The sequence below is a fragment of the Diorhabda sublineata genome, chromosome 1, assembly GCF_026230105.1.
Source record: "Diorhabda sublineata isolate icDioSubl1.1 chromosome 1, icDioSubl1.1, whole genome shotgun sequence".
Lineage (NCBI taxonomy): Eukaryota > Metazoa > Arthropoda > Insecta > Coleoptera > Chrysomelidae > Diorhabda > Diorhabda sublineata.
Window position 1 is genome coordinate 35,539,201 of NC_079474.1, and position 22,891 is coordinate 35,562,091.

The 22,891-nt window shown below is 31.3% G+C and overlaps 1 protein-coding gene across 2 annotated transcripts in view; it reads right to left on the bottom strand.

Moving 5' to 3' along the window:
* Nucleotides 1-22,891, bottom strand: part of LOC130449223 (gamma-aminobutyric acid type B receptor subunit 1) — a 108,144-nt gene that overhangs the window by 55,143 nt on the left and 30,110 nt on the right. The window lies entirely within an intron of this gene.

The window sequence follows — 22,891 nt, forward strand, 5'->3', positions numbered from 1 at the left end:
TTTTCAGAAAATAAATTCGCCATCTCGTATTCAGTTTGTAACGTTGTTTGGAATAATTCGTCGAGTCTATTGCAACGAATGAATGTTATTGTTCAAGAATAAAAGACTAAGTTTCTTATATGAAATTCCAGGATTCCCATTGTAATCCTACATGATTGAAGACCATTAAGGCAAAAGTTTAATTTTTAAACATAAGTAAGCATTTACATGTTATTTTTACGGGAAAAAATTGTAAATTTTCAAATAGCGAGACTGAGAAACGCTTACAATATTAATTTTTGTATTTAGGATGTGATTTTTGACATTATTAATTTTTGTACATGCTTCTAAGTGCTTATAAGTAACCCTATTTTCCTTTTTTGCCATCATACTTTCATTAAACGGAGATTTGCGACGCAGAATCTCTTATATTCACCAGACTCTTTTTTTCTATTCAACGCCCCATTCACCCTTCCTTGTACAAATATTTCAATTTAACCCGATATAGAAAACATTGAAGATTGTATTCAGTTTCTAAGAGACGATATCTTTTAACAACGAACTTGTGGGACAATGTCAGCAGCCGCCGTTTTCTAATTAAAGCTAACAAAACGTGAACTTAAGTACCTAATTTGGCAATTGAATATATATATATACACATACCTCCCTCTATCTTAAACCAATTCCTCAACAACAGACACAGAATCAGTTCTATCACACCTAAACCCTATTTTTAGCCAAATTATTTTTTTGTAGTTTACCAAGTGCCTTTGATAAAATGGCTTAATCATAATATGAAGTTGATATTTCATATAGGATACATTTTATGCGAAGTAACGATCCTAAAATCAAATATTTGAGTTTTACCACTAGGCTATAATTCAAATAACTTCACCAACACAAAAATATCTCTTATGAACAGTATAATTGAAAAATTGATGTCTCCAAATAATTTTATTTTCTGTATGTAAATGAACAGAGTATTCCTTGGGGATGTAAACCGTCCCTGAGTATTCCCTAGATATCATGGTGTGAAAGACCGTAGCTTTTTGTAACTAATTTTCGTTGTAAAACGGGCGTTCAGCATTGTTAATTGCAAAACCACGAACAGCAATACTAACAACTTCGTAATTTGATTTAGGGACTGAAAAGTTTTCATTCCATTCGTAATATCAAAAATATCACAGAGAAAGCGTAAGAGAGAACATATTTTCAATTAATACGAGACTAATGTTATTCAACTCTGTTTATATATTTTCATTTCAAATACTTCAAAATCGCGCACAGATTAAAAAGACATTTCTGAAGTAGATAAATTTTATTTGCTTTGGAACTTAAATTCATATTTTCTTACTCAGATCAGAATCTATTCCATCTTATTTTGTACTTTTTATTCATCGTTTTGATTATATTTTAATATCTACTAATCAATTTGGCAATTATGTTATTGAAATTGTGAGTGACATAAATTATGCATATCTATATCTGTAACTATACATAAGTACTAAATATTATTGGTATAACTATGTCGAAAATAAAAATTCTTTCGGCCATTGAAGTTTTTTTATTGGTATAAGTTTGCAGATAATAAAATTGATGAACGGCTGTTTACTAACAAGTTTTCGGTCTGATAAAACGTAACCTGAGTATTATTGGACTCCCCAATACCCAGATATCCGTAACAGAAAGGGACTTGAGTCATAAAATATCACTGTGAAATAAACAAAGAATTTAGTATATGAATGATAACGATGAAAGGGATGGGTAATGTATAATGTATATTTATGTATTTGTATAATGAGTCACCTTGTATACAATCAATTAAGAATTAATTAAATAACAAAATATATTTGAAAGGATTTTCTAAACTAAAAATTTTATCCACGTTTGTGATTGATTATAACTGCCTAGATGTTGAGTGGACTGTCATAAATATTTTTCATTTACTCTCCACGTCAAAAATAGAAATTTCGAAGATTAAAAGTTATTTACAAAAGAAACATTTATATGAACTTATTAATAATTTAATGACGAACTTGCTCTCAGAAACATTCCTTTTGATTAGCAGAACTTTTTCCCTCGCAAAATTTATCTGTACCAGTTATCGTTATCGAGTAAGTCCAATCCTGGTTTCGTTCTACTTCTCAGGATATCAAGAAAGTTGGATAAAAAAAATATGTGTCGAGATGGAATCACGTGTTTTTTATGGAAATTTTTCTATATTAGGATGTTTGTTGAATAAGTAGCAATTAGCAATCCAAGAAATCTAGTATTCAAGCACGTGTATTAAGATTAATGCTGTTATGATGCTATTTTCAAATAATAGTCAAATGACGTGTCTCTTATGGTTAGATTACTTTAGGCAGCAGAATAGTTTTACTTGTGTATTTAGTTTATTTAGAATTTAACCTTTTGGCGGATGCGATTTACAACCACCGTAATTTTAAAACACTGTACTCCTCCGCCAAATTTTAAAGAATTGTCAGTATCGAATATCTGATTACTTATATTGTGATTACAACTCTATTTCTTGAGACATCAAAATCTTGATATCTTAAATAAAGGCTGCATGAATGTGATATCCAAGAAACCTACAACCGTTTATATCCCGCATTATTTTAACGTGTACAAAAATATAGTACAGACGGTTCCTGGCTTTATAATTCATCGTTTTCACTTATAGTTGTTTACTGAAAATCCCTGGGGGGCTCATCTAATAACGTTACCAACCGACAACATATCATTTGTTTGCTTTAATTCCGTTTTCAGTTTTAATTTGTTTAATTTAATTACTTCTACGTTCACCCCGACAACGCTAGTTCTCGATGAAATGAACTGAAATTTGTAATAACCCTTCCATTTCGACTTTTTAACAGAAAAACTTTCAATTTCGAAATTCTTCATTTAAATTAGAGTACAAGTGCTTTTGTAGGATAGTGAAACGAGTTGCCGCAATTTCATTAATAATATTTATTAAAACTTTTAAACAAGTGAGTCTTAACTAGTTTCCATATTTAATATTTAATACGAGCTGGAATTTATTCTCACTAACATCAACGGTATGGATTAATTTAGTCAAACGTTTCACAAGAGTCAATACATCAACTGTGAAGTAGAAAACGTTAAATTTAATTCCCTTTGAAAATACTATCATTGTTGATGAAAAGCTAATGCATCTGCGAGCTTTTCTCTCTCGCTGTAGAAGGCAGCTTTATTGTGTAAGTATTCTAAATCTTTCATGATAGAGAGTGTTCTTTTTGCTTAATTGGAATTTAAGAATAAAAATTCAGTTAGTTTTCGTTAATCGAGTTTATTAAACCTGATAATGATTTAAATCTTCATTCCATAAAATAAGTTTTTGTAGGTATTCGTATTTTTGCATCTTTCGTTTAACAACTAATTTCGGTTTTTAAACTAATTATTCATACTTGAGTAGCTGAAACGGAATATTATAGGCACTTATTTAATTGAATTTAGTAGTAGAAGTATAAGGACAAGCCACAAATTACTTGTTTTAATTTTTGTTATTGATTTTTCAGTAACCATTTATTTTCAGCTAAATATGAGAATAATTGATTGGAAAGTTTCTTTCCTGTCTATCACACAACTACCTATTATCTCCTATTGTCGATAATCTTTTATTATTTACAACAATCGATTCTGCCACAACGATAAGCCCGTCAATTGTTAGAAGTAACGTAAACATTCTGATAAATATTATATAATATTTTTTTATTGTGGCTCTTTCCACGATGTGAACAATTGATTTTATAAAAGAATATCAGATATTATTTCAATGAAAGCAATATAGCAGCTTCAATAAGTTAAAAAGAAGTTTTTAGTTGATTATATATGATTGATAGAATTGGGAAATATTCAAACAACAACAAGAAACATTTTAACAATATAACAACTTTTACTTGGATTTTTTCGACCAAGATTGAACAAAATTTGAAAATATTCTTAATCCAAAAGACAGTGATATTCTTATCTCTACGAATATGACTTTGAGTATATGCAATTATAATGAGATAGCTAAAGGAATTGATCAAAAATTTCATATATGAAAGATACTTGATTATCAATGTTAAATATTTAGATGAAATTCTCCAGTATGTGATTTGAGTAAAGAGATTTTACTTGTATTTATATTCATTATTACAGTGAAATTAATACTTCCAATACAATATTTTATGATAACTTATCGTATTTTGTCCTTTAAAAACTTTTTTGTACATCCCAACTGTTTTCATTGTAATTGTATTAATAGTCTCTTCCGGTTGTCTTCACGTGTTGTATTATAACTGAAATAATGTTATTTTTCTCCATTGTTTCGAATATTAAATATGTAGTCTATATCAGTATTTTTCAATTTTATTGATTTCGCGACCCATTTACAAGTTGAAAAATTCTTATATATTAAAAAAATTGATGATTTCAATTCCGAGTCCGTTCAGGCGTTCTACCCAACCGATTTACTTAATTTTTTTTTTTCAATAAGAGATATTGATGCATCAATACATCAACCATCGGATTTCATCTAATTTTCACCATTCTCAAGTTATACTCAAATGCGATTTCCCCCTGTACATTACTTATGGGAGTTTTTCACATACACACGTTCTATCCTCAATATCTCAGGTACTATTCAAGATAGAGACTTCGTTTTGGTTTAAAAACACTCGCTGAAACACCTTCTTTCTTTTGAGTTTTGAACACTTAAATCGGTTGAGTTGGAGAGGAGCTAGGCGCGACATTCAATGTGGAGTTATGGATTTTTTTAGATTTTTGGCTATTTTTCTACATTCATAGATCTATATCTCAGGCTCTAATATATCTACAGAGTTCGTTTTGGTTAAAGAACACTCGCTGAAACACCTTCTTTCTTTTGAGTTTTGAACACTTAAATCGGTTGAGTTGGAGAGGAGCTAGGCGCGGACATTCAATGTGGAGCTATGGATTTTTTTAGATTTTTGGCTATATTTCTACATTCAAAGATCTATATCTCAGGTTCTGATACAGCTACAGAGTTCGTTTTAATTCAAGAACACTCGCTGAAACACCTTCTTTCTTTTGAGTTTTTGAATACTTGAATCGGTTGAGTTGGGGAGGAGCTAGGCGCGGACATTCAATGTGGAGTTATGGTTTTTTGTAGGTTTTTGGCAATTTTTCTACATTAAAAGATCTATATCTCAAGTTCTAATATAGCTACAGAGTTCGTTTTGGTTAAAGAACACTCGCTGAAACACCTTCTTTCTTTTGAGTTTTGAACACTTAAATCGGTTGAGTTGGAGAGGAGCTAGACGCGACATTCAATGTGGAGTTATGGATTTTTTTAGATTTTTGGCTATTTTTCTACATTCAAAGATCTATATCTGAGGTTCTGATATAGCTACAGAGTTCGTTTTAATTTAAGAACACTCGCTGAAACACCTTCTTTCTTTTGAGTTTTTGAATACTTGAATCGGTTGAGTTGGAGAGGAGCTAGGCGCGGACATTCAATGTGGAGTTATGGATTTTTTTAGATTTTTGGCTATTTTTCTACATTCAAAGATCTATATCTCAGGTTCTGATACAGCTACAGAGTTCGTTTTAATTTAAGAACACTCGCTGAAACACCTTCTTTCTTTTGAGTTTTTGAATACTTGAATCGGTTGAGTTGGGGAGAAGCTAGGCGCGGACATTCAATGTGGAGTTATGGTTTTTTGTAGGTTTTTGGCAATTTTTCTACATTAAAAGATCTATATCTCAGGTTCTAATATAGCTACAGAGTTCGTTTTGGTTTAAGAACACTCGCTGAAACACCTTCTTTCTTTTGAGTTTTTGAATACTTGAATCGGTTGAGTTGGAGAGGAGCTAGGCGCGGACATTCAATGTGGAGTTATGGATTTTTTTAGATTTTTGGCTATTTTTCTACATTCTAAGATCTATATCTGAGGTTCTGATATAGCTACAGAGTTCGTTTTAATTTAAGAACACTCGCTGAAACACCTTCTTTCTTTTGAGTTTTTGAATACTTGAATCGGTTGAGTTGGAGAGGAGCTAGGCGCGGACATTCAATGTGGAGTTATGGTTTTTTGTAGGTTTTTGGCAATTTTTCTACATTAAAAGATCTATATCTCAGGTTCTAATATAGCTACAGAGTTCGTTTTGGTTTAAGAACACTCGCTGAAACACCTTCTTTCTTTTGAGTTTTTGAATACTTGAATCGGTTGAGTTGGAGAGGAGATAGGCGCAGACATTCAATGTGGAGTTATGGATTTTTATAGGTTTTTGGCAATTTTTCTACATTCAAAGATCTATATCTCAGGTTCTGATACAGCTACAGAGTTCGTTTTAATTCAAGAACACTCGCTGAAACACCTTCTTTCTTTTGAGTTTTTACATACTTAAATCGGTTGAGTTGGAGAGGAGCTAGGCGCGGACATTCAATGTGGAGTTATGGATTTTTGTACGTTTTTGGCAATTTTTCTACATTCAAAGATCTATATCTCAGGTTCTAACATAGCTACAGAGTTCGTTCTTTTCTATTATAATGATTTCTGATACTTATTTAATGGATTCGAGCGAAGCCGCAGGTAAAAGCTAGTGTAATTTAATTAAAAGACTACATTAATGATTTTTTTCTATTTTGATACATTTATCTATATATATTCAGATCTACTCTACAAGCCGCGATAGTTGAAAGTAGGTACAAGGTAAGTTGGTAAAGCTACGAGCCAAACTGCGACGACGACGTTGCCACACCGTATTGTTGTTGCGGCAACAGGAAGTGCCCCACGTGCACCACCCGCAATGTTCTTTTGTTTCAACTCTCATTTCACTCAGTTAAGCGCAGTCAACACTTCGATGGGTAAATTTCTCAAGAGATCGCAACCATCAACATCTGGTACGAGTGTCAATAACGGTGGTTGGGAATCAAACCCGAAAAAAAAATAATAAACATTACGATGACAGTATTTGAAATACGGGTTCACAGTCATAAACCATAAACCCCCCTAAAATGTGTAATTTGCGGCGATGTTTTATCACGTGAGAGTATGAAACGATCAAAGCTTATACGGCATCTCACAACCAAGCATCAAAAAAAAGCTGATAAGCCGTTGGAATCTTTTGAACGGAAGTTGAAAGCTCTTAGTCAGCAGCAAAATACTATGATTCAGGTAATAAAATATTGTTTTTCTAATTGTTTATGTTTTGTGATGTTTATTTCTTTGTTGTTTGCATAAAACTTTTTATTATACTTAATTTTGGTGTGCAAAGGCTCCGCGTGCTTAATTTTTATTGACTATTCACTTTTATATTGTTTTGTTTATTTTCAGGCATCCAGTGTCAAGGAGTCAGCATTGTTAGGTAGCTACAAAGTCGCGTATCGAGTTGCTAAAGCAGGGAAACCACATACAATTGCCGAAAATCTTGTTAAGTAAATTATGGTCAATAAGCAGGATGCAAACAAGTTGAAAAACGTACCACTTTCTGATGATACAATTTCACGCAGAATAAATTATATGACCAATGATATTCAAGAATAAGTAATCGAAAAATTAAAGAACGGCCAACATTTTGCTATGCCGTTTGACGAATCTACTGATGTTTCAGATTGTGCTCAATTTGTAGTATTTGTGCGCTTCCAAACAGACAAGAGTACCATGGAAGAAATATTATTTTGCAAAGCACTTCCTGCAAACACTTCTGGCCAGTGTTTGTACGATATGTTTTTAGAAAGCACTTGCGACTACGATATTGATTGGAAAAAATGTATCGCTATTTGTAGCGATGGCGTTAAAGCTATGACTGGCAAAAATAGCGGACTATTTGCGAAATTAAAATCGATAATGCCAAACATATCCTGGACACACAGTTTTCTTCATCGACAGACTCTAGCTGCTAAGGTAGTACCTTCTGATTTAAATGACGTGCTCAAGGAGGTAATAAAAATTGTGAATTCTATCAAAGGTGAAGCCTTGCAAACCCGGCTATTTAGAATTGTTTGTGAAGATATGGGCTCTCTTCATCAAAATCTCCTTTATCACGCAGAGGCCAGGTGGCTATCCAAACGAAAGGTATTCACAAGAGTTCTAGAACTGAGAGCAGAATTGTTAATGTTCTTACAAGATTCAAAATCTGAATATGCTAATCGTCTTTGTGACCCTATTTGGCTTGGAATTTTTGGCAGATCTTTTTAGCCACTTTAATAATTTGAGCAAGCACCTCCAAGGTCGAGAAGAAAATATTTTAACAGCTAAAGATAAAGTCGAAGAATTTCATGTAAAACTTCGTTTGTGGTCATCATCCTCTCTGCAAAACAATATATTTGAGTCTTTTCCATGTGTTCAGAAGATTGTTGAAGATAACGCATCAAACCAAAGTCTTGTAGTAAGGGCTCACATCCTTGCCTGATACAGAGTTTGTATAATTTAGAAGAGAAACTTTTGACATACTTTCCATACTTGCACTCTGAAACTGACAATGAGCGTTGATGGATTTTAAACCCGTTTTTGGACAAGTCAATAGATCTGGCTGATGTCACCACAAATATGAAATAATCTCTTCTAGATTTAGCTGCTGATGGCATGCTTGAAATGGAATTTTATTCCCAAAGTGTCGACGTGTTTTGGATGAAAAGAAAACACGATTATTCAGAGCTAACAAGGGAAACTCTAAAATTATTAGTGCCATTAAGACTAAAAAGAGAAATAGACTGCAATTACAAAATGATTTGATTATTAACGTTTCAAAAATAACACCACGATTTGATAAACTTTCGAAAAATAAACAAGCCCACGCTTCTCACTAAAATTGTATTCTTATTGTGTTCCTTGCCTTTTTCTTTCAGTTGGCGGCCCCCCGAAAAACATTGGTCTATATGATAAGTCTTGAACTTTTATTTAAACATTTTATCGATACTACGTATCGTCGAAATATATTCCATGACAGGATAATGTAATATTATATATTATTGAAGATAACATGCAACATTTCATTTATCTATACGATATTATAGGTCACATTCGATCGGCATTTCGAAAAATATCGTTTACGAACATGCATTTAAATAATTTCATTCACATTATTTCTTTATACTAAATCGCATAAGCCCACATTGAAACTAAAATTATCAAAATTATAGTTTAGATCTGAACATAAATCGAGTTTTTTCTTATCATTTGAATAAATGATTGATTGAATTTAGACAAAATTGTGCGCTATCTATCTAATATCCAAAATTTCAACAATCATTAATGTTTTACAAAATCAGCAGAACCTTCTCCAAAGCCCATTTACCGAATTATTAACCTTGTCCTACTTACGATACCTACCAAGGCAAAATTTTACGTTATACGACCTCGATTGTGTAGAGCATAAAATATTCTAAATAAAAAAATATGTTCGCGTGTTTTGATCCGTGTTAATAGCTTTAAAAATAATTGATTGGCTTATAATTTTTTATGGAGCAAATTGGATTAAATGAATACGTCATTATTTTCATAAAATTTTTGAAACTTCCATAAACGAAATCAAAAATATTAATCAAATACATTCAGTAGTCAATATAGGTACGTACAGTCACCTATTAGATTACATATTTTAGAAAGTAAATGTTTCAAAGTTAATCATTGTTAGGAAAAATAAATATATTCAAAATCAACTTTACTACGTATCGTTCCGACATTGATGTATTATCGCTTGTCAGTTGCATACGCCACAAATTTTTCATGAAAAATTTCTATTCACAGTCGATATAATAATCGGTGGGGTTTCGGAATCAAATCAAAATTATATGATATCTTAAATGCGTATAAAAAATATAACCCAGGGCAGGATTAAGCTGGGGGCTTGGGGGGGCCCCATCATTTGGAAATCATTCTGTATTTTTTCATGTGTTGATACCACAAATCTAAAGTATTGATATTATTTTGTGAATTTTTCCGGATTTCCGAATTCCTTAAGGAGGACCCGTCATTATTTTAGCCCCGGGCCTTATAAATCTTAATCCGGCACTTATATAACCTCAATATTTAAACTAATTATATTAGAAAATACATTAATTAAATTCCTTGTTAGAGTACATGACATATATTAAAAAGATTTTCGCTAATTGGTATGAACCCATTCAAATATATCGCCTACGGTGAATCAAAAATGAAAATACATCATTTGAACACAAACATGTAGTACGATGTTTTTGTGTGTATATGGAAAATTAATTAAATTTTCAATAGATATGAGGTAACAGAGTAGAAAATTCATTCTAGCTATAACATAAAATATCCATTATACAGTGTAATTCCATGAGGTTGCCTCACGGACTAAAAATTTGAGATCAAAATTGATGTAATTCATTCTAAGACAAATACTTTTTATTATCATTTACAAAACATAACGATTTTTACATAATATATCAATTTTTGCATATCATAGGGCCTTTTTTAAGTGATTAAATTCTATTATATTCTACATATTTTTAAGCTCAGTTCTATTAGTAGTAAACTTTTCAAATGTTGCTGCAATAGCTTAAGTGAAATAATTACATACAAGGAACTACTTATAAGATGTAATAACTCCTTATGTAATAGTATAATCAGTTTTGGTACGTCTAACGTCTTTGCCACTTTTCAAGAAACATCTTTCGTTGGATATGTATGACGGAGTGGAATGCCATTTCTATTTTAGAGTTCATATCACTTAGGAAAGAATGTGTAAGGTAACTCGGAAGACGTCTCGAATAATAATAAGAAAAGATTCAGCGAGAAATTCTTCAAAACGTATATGAAAAATTCACGTAAATATGAAAAACAAATAATCCGATCAGGCAGAAGAAATATTATACCAATGTTATCTATATAGGTAGGTAAAAAATGGATATAAATAATAACTTTCTGAACGTGTTGTATAATAATTTAAGATTACATATCATACGTTTTTAATACAATATAATTTGTTTAAGGTACAATTATTTTCAATGGAATGTGAATGTTTAATTCGTAATAACGTTTAAATCGAATCGCGACAAAAAATCATCGTTGATGGGTTTTTATTTTTTTTATGCTATAGATATGACATTTTTGTGATACCTATTCTAATTTTTTTTTCACGTTTCCATTTCCTTTAGTCGCAAACTGAATCACGTTGTTTGCTATCGAAAAGTTCATACATATTGATTAGTTGTCAAAAATGCATATTTCAGTTGAAGCTCTAAAAACAAAATGGTTTGAAATTATTTCGGAGACTCAATAAACCTTTTTAGTCCACAATTCATACTACAAACTTTTATTATAATATAGTAACAATGTAATAACGGCGTTGCTAAACGTTTCTTCAGATCTGATGAAATTTCGTCAAAATTCCATTTATATTTGAATAAATTAACAAATCTTTCCTTGTTAGGAGATGGAAAGTATCACCATTATTTTAGAAATTCCATATTTCAGTTAGTTAAAAATGGATATGGGTTTTAATTTGAATGCAAAATTTCCTGTTTCGTTTGTGTTTCTTTGTATCCTCTACGTTTGTACTTTACTTTGTCAACTTGTAGACTAAACGTGTATTTTTAAAATAAACTTGACATACTTTATGAACTATTAGGTTCCCTTTTACGTGTCTACACCCAAGATATATTGTGTATATGGTGTCTAAATAAAGATCCTAACCGTACCAGCTACACTAAATAACGCGAAAGAAGTAAAACGACTAAAATTCAAGGACTATTTCGAATATAAAATTTAAAAAAAAATATTTTGTTGAATTAATTTCCCGAAATAATTGAGTCTCAATTTATGCTCCATACAATTATCCAATTCAAATAATATTCATGTTATCGGCGTTGAAATAACTATATTGAAAACTAGAAACCAATAAATTACATTTTACAGATTCAGTTCATAAAAACGGAATTTGAGAGTCAGAATCGAAGTTTTCAAGTCTCTTGAAGAAGATCGTTAGAATGATACGACCACGTCACAGAAATCAATTTCAATTGATGAAGAGGGTGAACGTATAAGTTTTGACATCTTTGAACCCTTATCATGATAACTTGAAGTGATATTTGACATGTTAAAAAGTAAAAAAGAACGGCAAGAGAGATATTTCTTACAGCTTACATCAAATATATTATTCCAGATAATTTAAAAGATTGTTTAGTGATTAGGAAATTTGTAAATACGGTACGACAGATAATAATTCATGGTTTCGCCAATGAAACGTAGATAACATTAAGTGCATCAATACTTGATTAACTCTTCGAAGACCAACCGCTACAGGTGCTTACGCCAATGAAATGAAAAAATGACTGATTTTGACTTATTATTATGATGACATAGCGAAAATCAAAATTATATACTAATACTTTAACGATATTAACAAGGTATTCAAACGTCAAATTTTAGGTAAAGTTTTATGAAATATTCTGTAGACGCATTGAAACTACATAGAAATTAATACAAACCTTCCCTTTGACGGGAAACTCCTTTTACATTATAAATAGCGTTTACTATGTTGGCACTACTGTAATAGGAAATAGCGAATGATGTTCGATTAACTTACTTTCCTGGTCACCGAACGAATTTGCATACTGACTTGAATTGAGTGACCTTGTCAGAAAATGTTTGGACTTGAAAAGTTTTGTTCGGATAAGTCTTTGGCACTTGGCATAACGCCATTTAGTCTAAGATCCGAGAATAGTAAAATATACCATAATCTGTTAATTAGATATAATAATTTTTTTATAGGCTTATTTTAATGTTATAATTTTATAAAAAAAATGTCTGCCACCGTAGGTCTGATACAAATAACAATAATTAATTAATTAACATTTTTTCTATCTCATGTAAATCACATGAACCAAGCAAAAGTCGTCAATGCTGAATATTTGAACCCATGTGGTAGTAGGCACCCATCACTACGACTACTACACTTACTTTAATTTATTTCCCTCACATGTTAATTAAAATTTGTGAGCACATTTAGAAAATTAAATAAAAATAGAATATATCTGTAAGTGGCAGTTGCCTTGAAATCATCTGTAGCCTTTATAATAAATAAAAATAAAATGTCATAATTTGAAAGAAAAATATTTGAATGAGAGAGAGAAACCATTTAACTTTTCTTGCTAGAGACAAAGATACAACAATGTAGTTGCGCATGCACCTCTAAATCAAGTGCATGTAGTTGTAAACAAAAACACATAACTACCAAAGCTTATACAGGCTGTGATTACACTGCAGCTTTTTGCAATAAAGTTCGGCCTATCAAACTTTTCTCTAAAAATTAGAATTATTCGCGTCACTAACAGATGATGTGGATATTTTCAATGATAATAAGATGGAAGCTACGCACGAATGTACATGTTTAATGTATGGAGTAAAAAATGTTATTAATGTTGATGAAGCTCGATACATAATTAATTTTTTCTACGACCGTGCGTTTTAACCCACTTTCCCGCACGCATTTTAGTTTTGAAAGAGTCACTTTTCCGCACTAGTGCGGGAAAGTAAAATTATGCAAATTTTGACCTTATTAGATAGTTTTTTACTTCTGAGATTATAACTATTGTTACTACAGGTAAATAAATATTTATGAAATAGTCCATCAAATAAAATTTAAACCTTTTCTAGCTCTTTGTAGCATTCTTAATTTTTTGAAAATATAAAATAATACAGATATTTTTTATATAACCATGTAATTGTTACTAAAACGTCAAAGTTGTGCAAAACGTCTTGGAAGTGACCGAATAAGAACAATTCTCTTCTAAATTAAACCGAATTCGATACAATAATATTAATGGATTCATCCGACGAAGAACTTCCCGAAGCCATTTTGAAGGCTGCAAATGAAACTAATTCCGAGCTGTTACCTGCCAAATGACTTAAAACCGTTGCCGTCACCGTCATCTTTATGCGACCTGCAACCTTTGCCATCCTCATCGACGGCAACTCCACTGGCCCGGCAATTCTTACAATAATACAACAAATTGTGTTTTCAATATTAATATTTATAATAACTAGTAGTTTTTAGTTGAAGTTTTGTATATTATTATGTTTGTTGGAATAAAATAATTTTAGAAAAATGGGTTGGTATACTTTTTTGTATATACGGTCGTAGAAAAAATCATGTTCCTAACTCATGCGTAAAATGTCTTTCCCGTACTTGACCGCTTGCCCGAACTCCGCTCCGCGTCGTTCGGGACAACTGCAGTCGCGTGCGGGAAAGGAACATAACTATTTCAGAAAGCTTATGCGGTTATTGACACTAGTGATAAATTTTTAAGAAAAATTAAAACTTTTGATTCTACGCTAATACCACCATGCTGGAAATCACTGAAACAAAAGGTTTTGCGTACGATATTCGTCAACTGCATGTGGTTGAATGCGACTGATGCAGATTGTATTAAACTAAATCCGGAGGAGTGTGGTTGGTTTATGGAAGGTCATTTGAAACCTCGATGGTTTGTTGGGGATGCAACACCTATCCAAATTGATGATATTTCACAAGAAACTGAAAGTCATGATAATGATGGAAACGAAAACTCAGATGATGATGAAGAAATTTCGCCGCGTGATAATCGAGATCTGGATAATTATGTGGAAAGTTCCGATGAATCAATTTCCGAAGAATTAATATTTTAAGATTATTTTGAACATAATTTAATTGCACCATATTAGTATTCAATATTTTTTGTACAAGAATATTATAGTAATAAATACAACTAATATTTTAAACCTATTGTTTATACAAACATTTAAAATTTTTTTAGTGTATTGTATTAATTTAAGTATAAAGAAAAATTCATTCTGAAATGTTTATTTTTTTAATCTTTAAACCGACAACCTCTCATTTCTGAACAATTATTTTAAGTATTACATAAAATATCGTAATTTTAAAAAAATTGAATTTTTTAATTAACATGTGAGGGAAATAAATTAAAGTAAGTGTAGTAGTCGTAGTGATGGGTGCCTACTACCACATGGATTCAAATATTCAGCATTGACGACTTTTGCTTGGTTCATGTGATTTACATGAGAAGGAAAAAATGTTAATTAATTAATTATTGTTATTTGTATCAGACCTATGGTGGCAGACATTTTTTTTTATAAAATTATAACATTAAAATAAGCCAATAAAAAAAAATTATTGTGATATATAATACTTTGTTTTCGTAACTTCTAAATATTATTTATAAACTCAAATGTAGTTTTTCAACATATTTATAGCCTTTACTAATTTTTGTAGCAACTATTATTTTGTTATAGTTACATAAATCGGCGTTGATTAAACGAGAAAATGTAATGAGTAATTTTGAAAAATTTTTTTAAAACTCATTACATTTTCATACGTAATTGGATCTGAAATTAAAAGATTCTAAAAATTCAGATATCGCCGATTCTCACGAACATATAAACTCGAGTATTTCAATTTATAAAATGAATATCATCTGTAATATTGTGATTCAACAATGTTTGAATTAACAGGCAACATACAAATTTGTGACCTACATATTCATTTGTCGGTTAACATAGTCGGTTTGTTTCAAGAGCTTAAAGCCCCATTTACATAGAAGAGTATAAAACTGAAATCAATTGGTAACGAAAATGGGTCCTTAACAGATGCATGGAAAACAAGGTACGTAATTTCTGGGAATATTTTTAACATTTTTGTTTTATACTAAAAAGAGAAAATAAAAATTACAAAATAGTATATTATATTATAAAGATTAAAAGTGCATGAGCAATATTTGCAGTTGCGTGGCGGAGCACAGCGCAGCCGAGTGAATGCAAAATTGCGAGTAAAATTAGGTACTTTTAGTCCGTATGATGTATACTATTTTTTCTCCAACCAAGTCAAAATTAAAATAAATTTAGTTTTATTCAAAAATCGTTAATAATTTGGTAATAAATTTGATAACAGCGATAGCAAGTCGGTAGTCATGGATATCTGGTATTGTTGGTAAATATCGATTGTCAAATAGACGTCAGTAGACGTACTAATCATATAATTTTTGTAGTAGTTTTTCGGCTGCTTTCAAAATGAATCCCGAACACGATGAAAATATACCTGCGGATATATTGGAAGTAGTGCCGAAGCAGTATATCTAAATCTTTTGCCACCCAAATCTCGCCAAGTTTATGAACTTGCATATCAGCGACTCATGGATTGGTGTAAAGAAAAAAATGTGCAAAACTATGTGGATAGTGTTCTTATGGTGTATTTCTCAAATTTAACGAAGACCGTCAAGCCATCCACTCTTTGGTCACAGTATTCAGTGTTGCGATCCACACTGGATATCAAAAATGGTGAGGATATTAGTAAATATTCAAAATTAGGAGCATTGTTAATAAAATAATAATTAAAAAAAATGGATAACTACAATTAAAAATCAACTGAAAAGACTGAAACAAGATGAAAATTCAATGATATGGTATTTTGAAAAAATAATGATCAGGTACTTAAATCCAGAAACATAAATTGAAACAGTACCAAACCAATGTACCTGCATATTGTACACTTAGAAATATCAGCACGGTAGTTTTTTCACTTTTTTGCAACATTATAAACAGAATTACATTCGGAGGCATGCACAAAGAGATAATAATTTATCATAGCATTCAATTTCATGTAGCACAAGGCTCTATCCGGACTCCAATACCAGGTCGGTTCCCTGTTATATTTGGGTCATCGAACTCCACAAATACTGCTTGTGGCAGTTCTCCCGGCTCCAACTGCTCTCTGCGTAGAGTTGGCTAATCTATTCGTCGGATAACACCCAAAGCACCGTTAACCAGCCCATGGTTAACATTGATGTTCCGTTTTAGCATGGCTCCAGAGCCAACACCTAATTTGAGTTGGTTTGGTATACCACCTGTTTTATTGGGATCTTCAGGTAAGTATTCCTCTCGTGGTTTTTGACCATATGTACAGCACTAACGATGTATACTTTTGTGAGCTTTTCTAACTTTTCTGTCTAACTTGCATATCAGCGATTCATGGATTGGTGTAAAGAAAAAAATGTGCAAAACTATGCGGAGAATGTTCTTATGTTCAAAGACCGTCAAGCCATCCACTCTTTGGTCACAGTTTTCAATGTTGCGATCCACACTGGATATCAAAAATGGTGTGGATATTAGTAAATATTCAAAGTTTCGAGCATTGTTAAAAAGGCAAAGTGATGAATATATACCTAAAAAGTCTAATGTTTTTACAAAGGAGGAAGTGGATCGGTTCCTGGATATGGCACCTGATAAATCATACTTGATGATAAAGGTTGTTCTAGTATTAGGAATTAGAGGAGCTATGCGTTGTGACGAACTAGTTCATTTGGAAATTGATGACATTGAGGATATGGACTCGGTCCTGGCCGTAAAAACTTTGCAGACAAAAAACAAGAAACCTCGTTTGTTTACCATCATAGCCGATAATTATTTGCGTTTATTTCGAAAATATGTTGCACTACGGCCATCAAATATACAGAAACGTCGTTTATTTTTGAAGTATGTTAATGGGAAGTGTCAAAGAATGGTTGTTGGTATTCACAAAATTAGTGCCGTGCCGCAAGAAATTGCAAAATTTTTCAAGTTAGAAAATCGGAAGGAGTATACTGGACATTCGCTAAGAAAAACATCTGCTACACTTTTATTGATGGTAGCTGTAACCTCACTTGTCTTAAAAGACATGGAGGTTTGAAATCGAGTACGGTAGCAGAATCACGCATCAACAAAGAGAATTCGGCCAGAAAAATATTGCAACCTGACAAAGAAGGTACAAGTACCTGTTCAGATATTTCCTCGAATGTTTCATCAACAGTTACGGAGAATTTTTTAAGGTGATCTAACATTAATGAAAATCTTTTGAATTGTTCGAAAATTGTTAGTGATAATTTCAGTGGTGCTTTGAATTTTGGCAATAATTATTACTTGTACATTCATTATCACTATAAATAACAAATAAATACCTATATATAGTTGTCCAATTAGTTTGTTTTACTAAGTTTGTAAGAAACAATGTTTTTTTCTTCAAATTTCAATTAGAGAGCTCAAATGCAATTACTTATTAAAAGTTTTGCTAAGTAACGAGCAAAATTTTGTACGGTAAGGGAATTGGTGGCTTTTGCACCTGAAAATAGTACAAAAATGTCAACATTTTTTGATGGTTGGAGAAAAAAATTCTATATAAACTATATGTATGATCTTACTCTCTTTATTTTCCCTTTGGATATGATTATTGATTTAGAAAAACTTTAAAAACTTGATTTTGTTTCATACTCTCAAATGCATTCGCTAGAAGAGGTTTCGGAAGAGCTTTTGAGAGCGTAGTTTTAGATTCAAACAACTAATTATATTTCAATTCTATATTAATGTAGCATGATAAACCTCCTAATAAATTCCTTACGATTCTCGATTCCATAGAATAGAAATTTTTCGCAAATCATCGATTCACAATCAAATTGCAAGAAAATTCAGCTATTTAAAATATGTTTGGAGAAACTTTGTTGCCGAATGCAATTAAAAAGTTAAATATCCTTCATCCCTTGACACTCGTTTAAAATTAATTGACTGAATTTTGTTTCTACTCATTCAGAAAATCTCGATCTCTGAAGATATACGCGATCGCTTTAGGAATTTTCTCTTAACTTTTCCGAACAGCTAACCATGAATCACGATATGGATGTACATCATCAATCACGATCGAAAGTTGAAAGTTACTTCTCTCTTACAGTAAATAATAACCCCGTCAAAAGCATTCGAAATGAATTTTATTCATTTGCATTGATCTATTTTGGAAATTTTACTAAAGAAAATTTAATTTCTATATTTCATATGAAACCTCGTACACTGATATCAATTCTAATAATGAGAAATTTCAAACAATGTGGTACTTAAAAGTTTCTTCTAACTAAACATTGTTAGTTACGTATTTATTCTTGATCGGATAATATTACAAAGGTCCTCGGGTCCTATTCTTGTTGATGTTTGCCTAAATTTTCTCAACTCCCTTAGCAACAGTGGCTTGTTGTTTGAAAGCATACAATATAATGGAAATTAGTTTACAAGGAACAACTTTGTGATTGAACTTCGATCGTCTTTTAACCCGATTAATTATAAATATTGATTTTAGATTCTCCTACACAATAGATCAGTTAATTATTAATAACTCCCATAATTTTAATTTCCATGAAATCATGAGTCAATTTAGTAATAAAATTCCGTTTTGATCACTCAACGAATTTAATAGATAGTCTATAATAAAGATGCTGAAATGTATTAATTAGAAACTAATATTTATGTAGAAATTTCAATGAACATTTATATATTTTCGAAAAAACTTTGATACTTGACTAATATACTGAAGAAATATTTTATATATTATAATTTAGAAACGATAGTTTTCTTTTTTGAATAACATTTGGTTAACACATTGTCAACCTTTTGAAAGAATTTCTTCTAGTATTTCGTAGAAGTAAACATAAAAATTGCCTACGAGTCGTAAAAACAGGTGGAATTTGAACATAGTACAAATCAGCGATGGGGAAACTTTTTTCTTCACGTGCCAATTTTTGCTAACGAAATATATGGCGAGCCAAGTTACATTATTTACTAAAATAAAAATATTGTCATAATTTTTCTGAAACACTAATTTATTGTGCAATATTAAAAAATAACATTTTTAATAACATTTAATTCATTGAACTTTAATTAGCTGCGAAGTAGAAGGTTGAGGGGCGCTGGTCTTTGTGGGAACATACGACATGTGGAACTGTTTTTGTTTTTGCACGATTTCATCATAAGCCGGCTCCATTTGTGATGCTGAAATTTTTAACAATGAAAAAAGGAGGTCATCTGAAAGCCTATTACGAAGACAATTTTTGCTTAGTTTCATTATTGAAAACGTTTGTTCGCACAAATAGCTTGTACCATACATAGCCATTATTTTCTGGAAAACTATATTTGGGTATTGTGTCCGAGATAAGGACTTATGAAATTCCAATTTGCTGGTGTTCAAAAATAGTTGCCTCAAATGGGTAGTGCGTTCGACGACAGTCGGACTTACGGGTTTTGTGCCAGACGTGTACTGCCTTTACTGCCAATTCATGAGAATGTGATTTCTAATAAAAACCGGATTTCAATGCTTTGCGGGCCGGAGATGGCCCGCAGGCCGTAGTTTCTCCATCCCTGGTATAGTAGATACAGACAAAAAAATTTCATATTAAGGGACAACCATAGTTAAATTGTTGTAAATTGTTAGTTCTCTCTGATCCTTGACCTCCAAAATTCTATTTTAAATAAATGAAACTACCAGATTCATAACCCAGTATACACTAACCATTAGTTGAATACAAATTTCACTTTACATCAACAATTATTCTTCTCGAAATTTTTAATGGGAGTGTACATTTCGGATATTCTAACAAATTAGTCAGGAATTTTATTTATATGATTATTGTAAAGAAAATAATTATAATAGAGAATATACTATATTATACTTTGAAAAATCATTCCTGCTTTTTTTAAATAGAATCAGAAATTAAGTGAATGAAGAAATATAGTGCGAATTTAACCTTTTGCCGTGCCTCATTCTCTCATCTAACATCCGCTTTCGTTCTCATCGTTCTGATTAGGGTCTATTAGTACAAGTTAATGTATTAGACGCCGTTCACGCAAAACCCATGAGATATTTACGACATCGTTTTCAGAAAATGTATTTTCAGTTTTAAAACATTGTGCTTTTCTGCATTCATACTGACATCCTAAAATAAGAAAAAAACATCTAAAGTACAAATTTGAAATCGTTTTAGAAACACCGTTACATATGCAACATCGTTAAGTACATTAACAATTTCAGAAACAATGTAAATCTAACATTTGTATGGCTAAATTGTTTAAAGTAGTGATTTCAAAGCATTTTTCTTTTTAGTCCAGTCAAAATAGACATTTGACTAATTAAGGGAGTTGTATTAATTGGATAATATTTGTTAATTGCCCAACTAGATTTGGTTTATAACCAAGTCATCAGCATTTGCCTGCAATTTCAATTAAGCGATTAAAGGTAATTTTAAATGGACTTTGGACTAGAATAATATGATCTATCATAAAATGATTAGTTGAACAGAATTAATGTTTTCCGATAATATCAAGTAATTATTTGACGATTCTATAATAAAAAAAGTATGACAAAGAAGCGGTTTCTCGAAGTAAAAATAATAAAAAATAATCCAGTCAAAATATACAAAAATAAGTCATAACTTGGCAAAAATTCGCATAGAGCTGAAAATATATATATATACACATACAAAATTAAGGTTTTTTCCATTTTTCTCGAAAACAGTAAGTATTATCGTGAAAGTAGGTCAGACAAAAGTTGTAGATCATACAATTTTCTACAAAAATCGTTCAGTCACTTTTTCTCTTACGACTCACCATTCGTGAGATATCGCGGTTTTAATCGTTAGAAAATTTATATTTTACATAATATGCACACATTTCCACACCATCTATGAGGTAATAATAATACTTGGCGCATTTTTTTAACGTGGTTTTCCCAGTAAGTATACTCCACGATCTATTGTAATAAAGAAAGTTTAATCAGATCGTATCCTATTGATTGAAAGAATGGTAATATTGCTAATGATTAAAGTGGAATAGGTTGTTTTCTTCTTCATGTTATTATATTGGATAATTGTCTAATTCTACTTCGACAATTATATCTTCGTCTTCATTCTCTTCTTCTTGCAGAATTTCTGTTCGCTATTCTAAGAAAAGGGATGCCTCAATAGTTTCTTCATTAATATCATAAATATCTTCATCTGTTGTATTTGTTTCAATATTGGAGCAAGTCTAACCCTGACAATTGATGCATACTGGCGAACAAAATAATCCCACTTTTTGACAGCCACAATTTTTACTACAATCCGTCTTGCATTTGCAAGAAATAGTATTGAGTAGTTTTTCTTGAGAAGGCAGGAATAAAGTTTAAAGTGGCTTCAAATAATTATCTGTTAATTTCCAACCCCATTCTTCTGGGTCCAGCTCATTGCCTAGCCACATTTGAACTTGATAATACACACGATACAAGTGTTTGAAGGCAGAAGCAGATGTTGGAAGCAGACAAGACAACTGTACTGTTTTATTGTTCCATGCAGATTTTACAAACTTCAAATATCTATATTTGTCTATGGAATCAGTTTTTTTTGGAACACCATATATTGCAAGAAGAAAACGAATTGCATTTGTAACGATGTCGTGTGGAGAATAGTCAATATTTGTAAAAACTTCTGCGCAATGAATTAAATCAGTACGTTTCTCAAACAATTTAAATAGTGATTACATTTTACTTCTTTTAAAAATTGTTGATGTAGTATCACAACCAGTTATTGCATGTAAAAATAAAATATGAGCTTGACATTTCGGATAGGCAGACTTTGTGATGAATATATTGTTGATTGTACTTGAGCTTTCCCAGGTTTTAAAAAGTAAATAATTTTATCATTTGGAGTCCGTGCAGTCAGTAATATCAACAAATCAACATCTTCCCCAACAACGACAGTTGTAATTGAACTTTTCCATTGTTTTATTGCTGTTTCAATTATATTTTAAAATCTTCATTTAATGTATATAAGTTTTATTGTGTAAGTAACACAAACCAATAGTTTCTTATTTTCATTTACATTTAGCGTCCGGTGACGTATACAGGCTGCATTTTAGTGCATATTATGTAAAATATGAATTTTCTAACGATTAAAACCGCGATATCTCACGAATGGTAAGTCGTAAGAGAAAAAGTTACTGAACGATTTTTGTAGAAAATTGTATGATCTACAACTTTTGTCTGACCTACTTTTAAGATAATACTTACTGTTTTCGAGAAAAATGGAAAAAACCTTAATTTTGTATGTGTATATATATATATATATATATTTTCAGCT